Source organism: Eptesicus fuscus, chromosome 6 (assembly GCF_027574615.1).
Source record: "Eptesicus fuscus isolate TK198812 chromosome 6, DD_ASM_mEF_20220401, whole genome shotgun sequence".
Lineage (NCBI taxonomy): Eukaryota > Metazoa > Chordata > Mammalia > Chiroptera > Vespertilionidae > Eptesicus > Eptesicus fuscus.
In genome coordinates this window covers 26300703-26312046 of record NC_072478.1, presented here as the reverse complement: position 1 = coordinate 26312046, position 11344 = coordinate 26300703, and positions in this window count along the sequence as shown.

The following is an 11344-nucleotide window of genomic DNA, read 5'->3' as shown; positions in this document are numbered from 1 at the left end:
ATGGAGGGCAGGAGGGAGGTACAGGTACCCCACCACACTTGATCTGGTGTGCACACGCTCCTCGCACACAACATAGTAGTAACACAACTGAGCATGCTCACAGATCAGCCATTCGTTAGTCCACTTGAGCATCTGCTGTGCCGGGTTCAGGGCGGTCCAGCTCCCTGTCCTCTGGGAGATCACAGTGTAGTCGAGGAGACCGTCTTAGAAAACGGTGCCTACAACTCGGGAGATGTCACAGAAAAAGCAGAGCGGGCTCTGGAGGCTTAGAGAAGAGGGGAGGTTTAAGCTGGGCCTTTCGGGTTGCTTAGGAGTTGGCCAAGCAAAGGCAGAGGGAAAGCAGGACACTAAAATTGCATCATAAACTACAACACCCCATAGGCTCCTCACTCATTGCTGTTATGTCAGGAACTGTAAACTACTAGAAATATAGGGACAGGTGAGACAGGTATAGTTCTTGCCCTCATGGTGTACACTGGCTGGGAAGCAAAAAAAAGAAAAAAACAAAGTCATCACTGATCATTGCTGTGGAAATTGCGTTCCAACACAGGGATGAGTGGGTTTCGACCTGAAAGCGCTGACGCAGGGATTTCCCAGATGGAGGGAACAGGAATGGGGGGGAATGAGCTTGGCAGTTTAAGGGACAGAAAGGAGACCAGCAGGCTACTGGGGCTGGACCAGAGTGAAGGAAGGGGAGGGTGATATGGGATGAGTCTGGGGGATGGACAAGTCCCTTCCCCCTATCTGAGCCACAGTTTCCTCAACTGTAAAATGGGATGATAGAGTTATTATGACGCTTTAAGGAGATGCTGCATGCAAGGGGCCTAATCTGCTCTGGTTCACATCCTTATCCACAGAATCCACAGCAGCAGTAATGCATGCTATGCCTGGATACACCACTGGGCCTGAATACCCACCCTCAGATGTCATCCTAGGACAAAAGTGGGTTTGCCACCAGACCTGTGTCTGGTATCAGCCCAAGGACATGCACTGAGCTGTGGATACAGCTCTACAGGCACCAGCTACTCTCCCTCTGTCTTTCTGGGCACCACAGACATCCTCAAGTCTCCCCATCTTTGTGATGGGTGGCCCAGGCTGTGACAAAGGGACGCAGTGCAAGAACATGGTGACTGCCCAGCCAGTGTGGCTCAGTGGTTGAGAGTCGACCCATGAATCAAGAGGTCACTGGTTCAGTTTTCGTTCTTGCCGCACATGCCAGGATTGTGGGCTCGATCCCCATTAGGGGCATGCAGGAGACAGCCAACAATGTTTCTCTCATCAATGTGTCTCTCTCTTTCCCTTTCTCTTTAAAAATCAATAAAAACTTTTTAAAAAATAACATGGCAACTAATTATGGGTTCTGCCACGTGGGGCTGGACCAGCTGCTGCGGCAGGAGACCCAAGGCAGCACCTAGCAGGTATGGAAGATTCGTGACATCATGCTGCAGGGGCTCCTGGTGCCCAGGGTGCGAGTTCATGTGTGCAGGGGTAAAGGGAAGAAGAGGATACATTGAGACAAACTTCTGGAAAAGGCCCTGTGGAAGCTCCCCACCTCAGCACTGTTTTGTTGCCCTGAGCCTCTGTGTCCTCATCTGTAAAAGGGGAGAGCAGCTGGACCTTCAGCAACAGTGTGGTGAGGTTTAGATGTCATCATTCTTTTTTTTTTTTTAATCCTCACCCAAGGACATGATTTATTGTTTTTAAAATATGCATATATTTAAATATATATTTTTTTATTTCAGAAAGGAAGGGAGAGGGAGAGATAGAAATATCAATGATGAGGGAGAATCATTGATCGGCTGCCTCCTGCACACCCTCTATTGGGGATCAAGCCTGCAATCCAGGCATGAGCCCTGGACTGGAATCAAACCCAGGACCCTTCAGTCCGCAGGCCGATGCTCTATCCACTGAGCCAAACCAGCTAGGGCCCACCTTCTTTTTAAAAAATTTTTATCTATTGATTCTAGAGAGAGAGGAAGGGAGAGAAAGAAATAGTGATTTGTTGTTCTACTTATTTATGAATTCATTGGTTGATACTTGTATGTGCCCTGACCAGGGATCAAACCCACAACCTTGGTGCATAGGGAATGATGCTCTAATCAACTGAGCTACCTGACCAGGGCTATTTTGATCAGGATTCAAGTAAGGTTTACCCACTGCAACTGGTTGCTATGTCTCTGACATGCTTTTTCATCTATAGGTGCTCCTTCTGTTGCTTTTGTTTCTTGCAATTTTATTTATGGAAGAAGCCGGTTCTCTGGTTCTTTTTATTTGGCACAGTGTGGATTTTGATGATTGCAAAGTCATTTTTTTTTCTACCATGTTCTTTTCTCCTCTATATTTCCTATAAGTTGGTACTGTGTCTAGACTCTGGTTCAGGACTCAGATTGTTTTTCAAGAGTACTTCATTGGCATTGATGTGAACTTGTAGCAGATGGTGTGCATGCTTAGCTGTCTCTTTGCCATAGTTGGTTTCTTGTTTAAATGCATTAAGAGGAGTCAGGTCCCTGAATGTTCACTGGGCCGCAGGAGGTGGACTTGAGAAAGTGGGGGAAACAGAGTGTATTGTGCTTGCAGAGTTCTTTTTCTTTTTCTTCTTTTTTTAGAACAATAAACACCTTTATTGCATGAGCTAAGATAGGAGGGAGGGGAATTCATTTGCCTTTCTGGGCCTTGATTTTCCTCAGCTAGAACTCCAGCTCCTTGCCCTCCGCGCATAGCCACCTGCCTGACCACTCCGGCCTGGTCTTGAAGCGAAGCACACAAGCTCGCCCTGCTGGAGCTGCTCCTCGAGGAGACTGCTGATTTTGGCATTCGTTTCCTTTTCATCCTCTTTCTTTTGAATTTTCTTTGTTTTTTGTTTAAAATTGCTTCCTCCTCAGGAGCCTAAAGCCTAATCCCTTTCTTGCGGCTCGGGTGCAGTGCACAGTGGGACTTGTACCACGGTCAGTCTGGTCTGCTATCAATGAGCATGAATGAGGCAGTTCTTTATCAGGATCTTGGTGTGGACCACTTTGTTGTTGGATGCATTGTAGACAACATCAATAATCCTTACGTGGTGTGTACAACACTTGGTGCCCTAGAAGTTGCCCGCGTCCGGCCTCAGGCATAGTACTTCTTGCTGCCTCCCCACATGCAGACTATGTGTATGCAACAGGCGCCAGCTCATATTTTCCCTTCTTGTGGAGGGCTTTCTCCTGCCCCCGCCTTGCAGTGCTTGTACCAGTTGTTATGGGAGATGCCCCTGGCTTGGGACCAGCAGGAAAGTTCTTTTTCTGTCCAATTCTGCCACCCCGGGCTGTGATACTCTCTCCCTCAACGGTCTGCTTCCTCCCCTATTTACTGGTACATGAATCAGTGAGTTTGGTGTAGAGCAATGTGGTTATTTCAGCAGGCTCCTTCTTGCCTGTTTGCCACACTCTTAGGGGGTCTGTCTTGACCTGAATTGTGCCGCCCAATCCTATGTTGAGGTCCTAACCTCTACCACCTCAGAATGTGACTGTATTTGGAGACAGCGTCTTTAAAGAGGTGGTTAAGTTCAAATTAAGTCATTTAGGTGGTGGCTAATCCAATCTGACTTGTGCCCTTATAAGAAGAAATCAGGACATAAGACACACACAGAGGAAAGATCACTAAGGACACAGGGAGAATACAGCATCTACAGGCCAAGGAGAGAGGCTTGGGGGAAACTGCCCTGCTGACACCTTGATTTTGGACTTGCAGCCTTCAGAACTATGAGAAAATATAAGTTCTGTTGTTTGAATCACCCAATCTTTGCTATTTGGTTCTGGCATCACTAAACAATCCATAGCCTCAGATAGTGACCATTGTAAAATTCCCATCAATATCTTATTTCATAGTTTTGTTTTGTTTTAGCTTAAATAAAATCTTTAGCCCTAACCGGTTTGGCTCAGTGGATAGAGCGTCGGCCTGTGGACTCAAGGGTCCCAGGTTCGATTCCGGTCAAGGGCATGTACCTTGGTTGCGAGCACATCCCCAGTAGGGGGTATGCAGGAGGCAGCTGATCGATGTTTCTCTCTCATCGATGTTTCTAACTCTCTATCTCTCTCCCTTCCTCTCTGAAATATATTTTAAAAAATCTTTATTGTTGAGAGCATTACAGATGTCCCTCTCCACCCTCCCCCCCCCCCGCCCCAGTGCCCCCTTCTACTCGGTTCCCACTCCACCCCAGGCCTTTATCACCTTATTGTCTATGTCCATAAATAATGCATATATGCAGATAAGATCTTTGGTTAATCTCTTCCCACTCCCTCACCCCCACTTCCCTCTGAGATTCTTCAGTCTGTTCCATGTTTCCATGACTCTGATTCTATTTTATTCACCAGTTTATTTTGTTCATTACATTTCTTGTTCATAGGTATGTATTTATTGCAATTTTATTGTTCATATATATATTTTTTTCTTTTTCCTCTTCTTAAAGAATACCCTTTAACATTTCATGTAATACTGGTTTGGTGGTGATGAACTCCTTTAGCTTTTTCTTGTCTATGAAACTCTTTATGTAACCTTCAATTCTAAATGATAGCTTTGCTGCCCTAGCTGGTTTGGCTCAGTGGGTAGAATGTCGGCCTGTGGACTGAAGGATCCTGGGTTCAATTCCCATCAAGGGCACATGCCCAGGTTGTGGGCTCAATCCCCAGTAGGGGGTATGCAGGAGGCAGTCGATCAATGATTCTCTGTCATCATTGATGTTTTTATCTCTCTTGCCCTCTCCTTTCCTCTATGAAATAAATAAAAATATATATAAATAAATAAATAAATAAATAAATAATAGCTTTGCTGGGTAGAATAATCTCAGTTGTAGGTCCTTGCTATTCATCACTTTGAATATTTCTTGCCACTCCCTTCTGGCTTACAAAGTTTCTGTTGAGAAATCAGCTGACAGTCATATGGGCACTCCCTTCTTGGTAACTAACTGCTTTTCTCTTGCTGCTTTTAAGATTCTCTCTTTATGTTTAACCCTTGGCATTTTAATTATGATGTCTTGGTGTGTGCCTCTTTGGGTTCCTGTTGTTTGGGACTCTCTGTGCTTCCTGGACTTGTAAGTTTATTTCTTTTACCAGGTAGGGAAAGTTTTCTGTCATTATTTCTTGAAGTAGGTTTTCAATATTTTAGACTCCGTCTTCTCCTTCCAGCACCCTCATGATGAGAATGTTGGTATGCTTGAAGTTGTCCCAGAGGCCCCTTACACTATCTTCATATTTTTTGGATTCTTTTTTCTTTTTGCTCTTCTGATTGGATGTTGTTTGCTTCCTTGTATTCCAAATCGTTGATTTGATTCTCAACACCCTCTACTTTACTGTTGAATCCCTGTAAATTATTCTTTATTTCAGTTAGTGTATGCTTAATTTCTGACTGGTCTTTTTTCATGTTTTTGACATTCCCACTAAGATCCTTGAAAGTCTCACTAAGTCCCATGAGTAACTCTATAACCATGGTTTTGAACTCTGTGTCCAGTAGTTTGCTTACTTCCATTTCTTTCATTTATGACACGTTTCTTTACCTCCCCATTTTGGCTGCTTCCCTGTGTTTGTTTCTCTGTATTAGGTAGAGCTGCCACATCTCCTGGAATTGGTAAAGTGGCCTGTATAGTAGGTTTCCTCTAGGGCCTAGTGGTTCAGCCTCCCCAGTCACCTGAGCTGGGCACTGTAGGTGTACCCCTGTGTGGGCTGTGTGCAGTTTTGTAGTTGAGCCGTGATTGCTGTTGGTGTTACTGGGAGGAATTGGCCTCCAGGCCAATTGGCTGTGAGGACTAGCTGCGACTACAGTGGGAGAGCTGATGTGCAGGAAACACTCCTGTGGAGCAGGACTTGCTCCAGTGGGTCTTTGGTGCTCCCTGAGTCTTCCTCTTGGGTGTGTTGCTTGTGGATATGTAGACTTGTAATCTAGTATGGTCTGAAGCTGTCCACCGGGTGCCCTGGCTCTGGGGCCTCCAGGGAGGCGCAAAGTCAGCCACTGCCTGGGGCCACTCAGCAGAACCTACAGAGATATCTGCAGATGCCTGCTATTTGTATTGGGTTTGGAAGTGCCCAGGTGAGGCCCAGTTGTGAGGCAAGGCATGCTGGTGCTAGTGCCAGGTCTTGGGCCTTTTATTGATCGGTTTGGGGTATGCTGACATCAACTACAGCTTGTTTGAGAGATTTTAGCGAAGTCTAAAGCCTGAGCTAGGACAAGCCATTCATATGAAAAAGCTGCTGCAAACAGCTTGGGTGGGGCTGCAAATTGGATGGGGTAGAGTCTCGGGGAATTATCAGGGCAGAACAAACAGTGTAAAGCAGGCTGATGAAGACTCAGATATGGCTGCTAGTCAGCCCTGTCACAGGGGAGGTCCCAGCATAGGAACAATGACCGCTGTGAGCACCCCTGTCTGGGAGAAAGCCATCCCTGAGTTCCTGCCCAGATGCCAGACAATCCAGTTCCTCTTCATATGTGTCTGTGACTCCCAAAGCTGCCTGGCGCTGGAGCTCAGAGGGTTTGAGTCTGAGTAAGTTTGTGCGCCGGCCCTGTAAGAGGAACACTTGGATCTCCAGCAGCCTCCATGTCACTCAGCCATAATCCCTGCTGATTTTACAGCACGAAGTTATGGGGACTTCTCTTCCCTATTCTGGAACTGTGGATTGGGGGTCTGGTGTGGGGCATGGACCCCTTCCTCCTCATGGGTGGCCTCTGCAGGGACAGTCTCCCTCCCCATTAAAAAAATGGCACACGTGGGTGTCGAACCAGCCCATTCCGTGCCTCTGCCCCTCCTATTAGTCTCAGTGTGCTTTCTTTTTTACTTCTCTAGTTGTAGGACTTCCATTCAGTCAGCTTTCAGGCAGTTCTGAATGATGGTTGTTCTGTATCTTAGTTGTAATTTTGATGTGGTTGTAGGAGGTGGTGAGTACAGGCATTTACCTACCCTGCCATCTTGGTTCTCCTCCAGTATTGTTGTTGTTTTTTGAAACCTGTGATTGCATAAACACTCTAGCTGTTTGCCAAAGCCTAAGGAGTTGGAGATCGAAACCTTAAGTGTACATTTCTATGATACATGATCTGTAGTATATTGTGGTACAGCCATTATGGAAAATGCATAGAAGTTCCTCAGAAAATTAAGAATAGAGTTATCATGTGATTCTGTGTGCTTTTTTTAAAAATTGAGTTTTATTGGGGTTACATTAGTGAACAAAATTATATAGGGTTCAGGTATACAATTCTATAGTGCATCATCTGTATATTGTATTGTGCGTTCACCCCTCCAAGTTACTCACTCTTACTATCAGTGAGGCTGAGCATCTTTTCCAAAGTTTAAGGTTCATTTCTTCTGTGCACGCATATCTTTTGCTTTTTTTCCCGTAACAGATTTTTGGTCTTTTTAATTTCCAGGAACTCCTTATGTATTAGGGTTATTAGTTATTTGTGATATATTGCAAATATTCCCCATCTTCCAGTTTGTCAATAATCTTTTTTTAAAAATATAGATATATATATTTTTTTACAGAGAGGAAGGGAAAGGGATAGAGAGCCAGAAACATTGATGTGAGAGAAACATCGACCAGCTGCCTCCTGCACACCCCCTACTGGGGATGTACCCGCAACCAGGGTACATGCCCTTGACCTGGAATCGAACCCAGGACCCCTCAGTCCGCAGGCCGACGTTCTATCCACTAAGCCAAACCGGTTAGGGCTGTCAATAATTGTTTGACTTGGCTTTTTTGTTTTGACATGCAAAAGTTACCTTAAATTTTTGGTCAAATTTATGGATATTTTCTGTTAATTCTTTTGGATTTTGATATATAGTTGTTTTTTCCTAATACTGGGTTTATAATGGAATTCTTCTATGGTTTCTTTAGTACTTGTGGGATCTATTTCTTACATTTATTTCTTGATCCATTTGGAAGTTATCCTAGTTTTTGGAATGAGGTGAGGATTCAATTTGATCTTTTTCCAAATTGCACTCCATTTGTCCCAATATAATTTAATTAAAAACCTGTCCTTCCTCCATTGAGGAAGTCAGTCTAGCCATATACCAATTTTCCATATTCACTGAACTTTTCATTCTGTCTGAGGACTGGGTTTATCCCCTTGTGCACTGCTTTTTTTATGATGGTGGCTTTATTTGGTTTTAATATCAGCTGGGGTTGAATGCTCTTCTGCCTCCCCAAGTTCTGGCCACTCCTGCTTGTTTTTGTACATGAATGTTAGAAGCAACTCAACTGGACTACAAAATGTCACATTTGGATGACATAATTATAAACTAATTTAAGGACTCTTGGCTCCTCTGTAATATTTGAGTCTTCTTAACCAAGAACATTTATATATACCTTTTGTTCAAAGTCTTCTCACTTAGGAATGTTTTATTCAAGGTTCCCTTGATTTTCATTAGGACTTTGCACAATCTTGTAAATGTTTGGCCTAGTTTGTATTTTATTTTTGTTGCTATTGTAAATGGGGCCTTCTTTCCCAACTGTTGATTTTTGTATACATATTGGCTATTTTTTTTAAAAAAATGTTTTATTGATTTTTTACAGAGAGGAAGGGAGAGGGATAGAGAGCTAGAAACATCGATGAGAGAGAATCATCGACCAGCTGCCTCCTGCACACCCCCTACCAGGGATGTTCCCACAGCCAATGTACATGCCCTTGACCGGAATCGAACCTGAGACCTTTCAGTCCGCAGACCGACGCTCTATCCATTGAGCCAAACCGGTTTCGGCCATATTGGCTATTTAAAAAAAAAAAATGTCTTTATTGATTTCAGAGAGAGAAACATCAATGATGACAGAGAATCATTGATCAGCTGCTTCCTGCACCCCCCCCCCCCCCCCCCCCCACTGGGGATCAAGCCCACAACCTGGGCATGTGCCCTGACTGGGAAACAAACTGTGACCTCCTGGTTCATGACTCAACCACAGAGCCACACCAGCCAGGCCATGTTGGCTATTCAATTCTGTATGTCAACGCAACATCCTGTTACTTTATCAAATTTTTTAAGTCTCTGTTTTATCTGATTTTGAATTTTCCAGAAATATAACCACATCATCTGCAAACATACATGGTTTTACCTCCTTCTTTCAAACTCAGATTTATCAAATTGCTTTCTATTGTCTCTTGCTTTAGCTAATCCTCTCATACCTTACCAAGTCACAGTTGCAAGAGTGGGCAATTTTGCCTTGTTCCCAACTTTAGTGGGGAAGTAAGTTTCCATTAAATAAGATGCTTGCTGAGGAGATATTTATCAATTCCTACCGTTTTTTCTATTTTTATTTCTATTTCAAATTCTAAGAGAAAGTTTAAAAAGTTAGAGGTAGTAGAATTGAGCCAGCTGGGTTGTGTAGGCTCAGGAAACAAGTTACAAAAGCAAAAGAAGGGCCCTTGGAGCTTAGGAGAGACAAAGGTAAAAGTAAAGGGCCTGGTGGGGAGCGGGAAGAGAGGGAAGGAAAACCGTTTTGTGGTGTATTTTTAAATCCAGAATGCATGCTTAATTTTGTCAACTGCTCTTTCTGTGTTTATGAGGATAATGACGACTTTTCTTGATGTTATTACAATAAATTATATTGATCCTTGCTTTCCTGGAATGAATCCCACTTGCTTGTAATTTTTTTAAAAACGTGCTTTTGGATTCTATTTTATAAGCAAATTCTGGAGAAACTAGGAGGTGGAGGATCCTTCAAGTGGGTGGCCATCATGTTTCAGGAATGCCTCCCTAAAGCAGGACCATCAAGGAGGGTAGGCCAGCAGTGTGGACAGTAGTGAGCTGGGTACTTTTTTTTTTTAAATGTATTTTTATTGATCTCAGAAAGGAAGGAAGAGGTAAAAAGAGAGAAACATCAACGATGAGAATCATGGATTGGCTGCTTCATGCACACCCAGACATGTGCCCTTGACTGGAATCGAACCTGGGACCCTTCAGTCTGCAGGCCAATGCTCTATCCACAGAGCCAAACTGGCCAGTTGAGCTGGGTACTCTTGTACCTTCCCCAGTGAAAGTGTGTGGGCAAGAAGGAGGCAAGTGAAGACCACTTAAATCCTATCTTAAAAGGAATATTTCAATCTAAATATCCATTCATAGAAACTAGTTAAGTAAATTATGGTACACCCACACAGAATACTACAGTGGTTAAAAAGAATTAGTATTCTCCTTATGTGTCAATATGGAATCAGCTATAGTCATATTGAGTAAACTGGCAAATCAGTGTCTTCACTATTATATTAAAAAAGGAAAAGAGTATCAGAACTGGACTTGTTTGCACATTATACGCCTAAAATATCTACAAAGGGAGACACAAAAGACAGAATACTTGGTTGCTTCCAGGGAGGGTGAAACTGGGTGGCTGGGGACAGTGAGGAACACTTCACTTTTTCCTGTTAGTGTAGTTTGGCTTAGTAGCTTTGCCAATGTCCTACTTATCCAAAAAACAACAACCAACAAACAAAAAAATACCATGTAGGACAAAAACTTGAAACTAAAAAAAATAAAAAGGTGGAGCAACAGGCAGATGTCAGTGAGTTGGCCATCCACCAGCACCTAGAGATGCACTACATCCTGTGTGAGCCCCTCTTGACCCTCTACCAACAGAAGAACCTGCTCCTAAATGCTTCCCTGGCCTCCACTGTGCAGAGATCCAGCTTAAATAGCACAGGACCCATGCTATAGCCCCAAGTATCTCCAGGCCTCATTCTATCCACATACATTGGGGAATTAAATTTCCTCCATTAAGCAGTACGGGTGCAGGCTATGGCCTCCCAGCTTTGACATTTAAGGTCTGAATAGAATATTGGCCCCAAAACTGTAATATTAAATACATTTTAGAACATATCTATGAGATGATAACTTGCCAACCACAGCTCAATTCTAAGCTATATAGATTCATAAGGTGGAAAGTAGGGATAACTGCCCTGGCCAGTGTGGCTCAGCGGTTGAACATTGACCCAGGAACCAAGGTCGCTGGTTCGATTCTGGGTCAGGGCACATGCCAGGGTTGCAGGCTCAATTCCCAGTAGGGGTGCATGCAGAAGGCAGCCAGTATGTTCCTCTCTTTCTAAATATCAATGAAAACATTTTAAAAAATAAGAGGTAACAATTCTCAAAGTGACCCACACAATTCCTGTACTTTGCATTGTTATGAAAACAGGGACCTTTGGTGATGTTTCCATCACTGACTGAGGTAGGAATATGCGATGAGGCTAAAGGGACAGCAATGCCTATGGAACTAGCTGTGACCAAGGATGGGATGGGAGGCCTGGTGGGTGGGTGATTCCTCACACCCCCTTCCCTATGTCCTATTTGAAGGGACAGCATCTCTGTATAGCTTGTGTGGCTGAGTGACCAGCCAGAACATGAAAT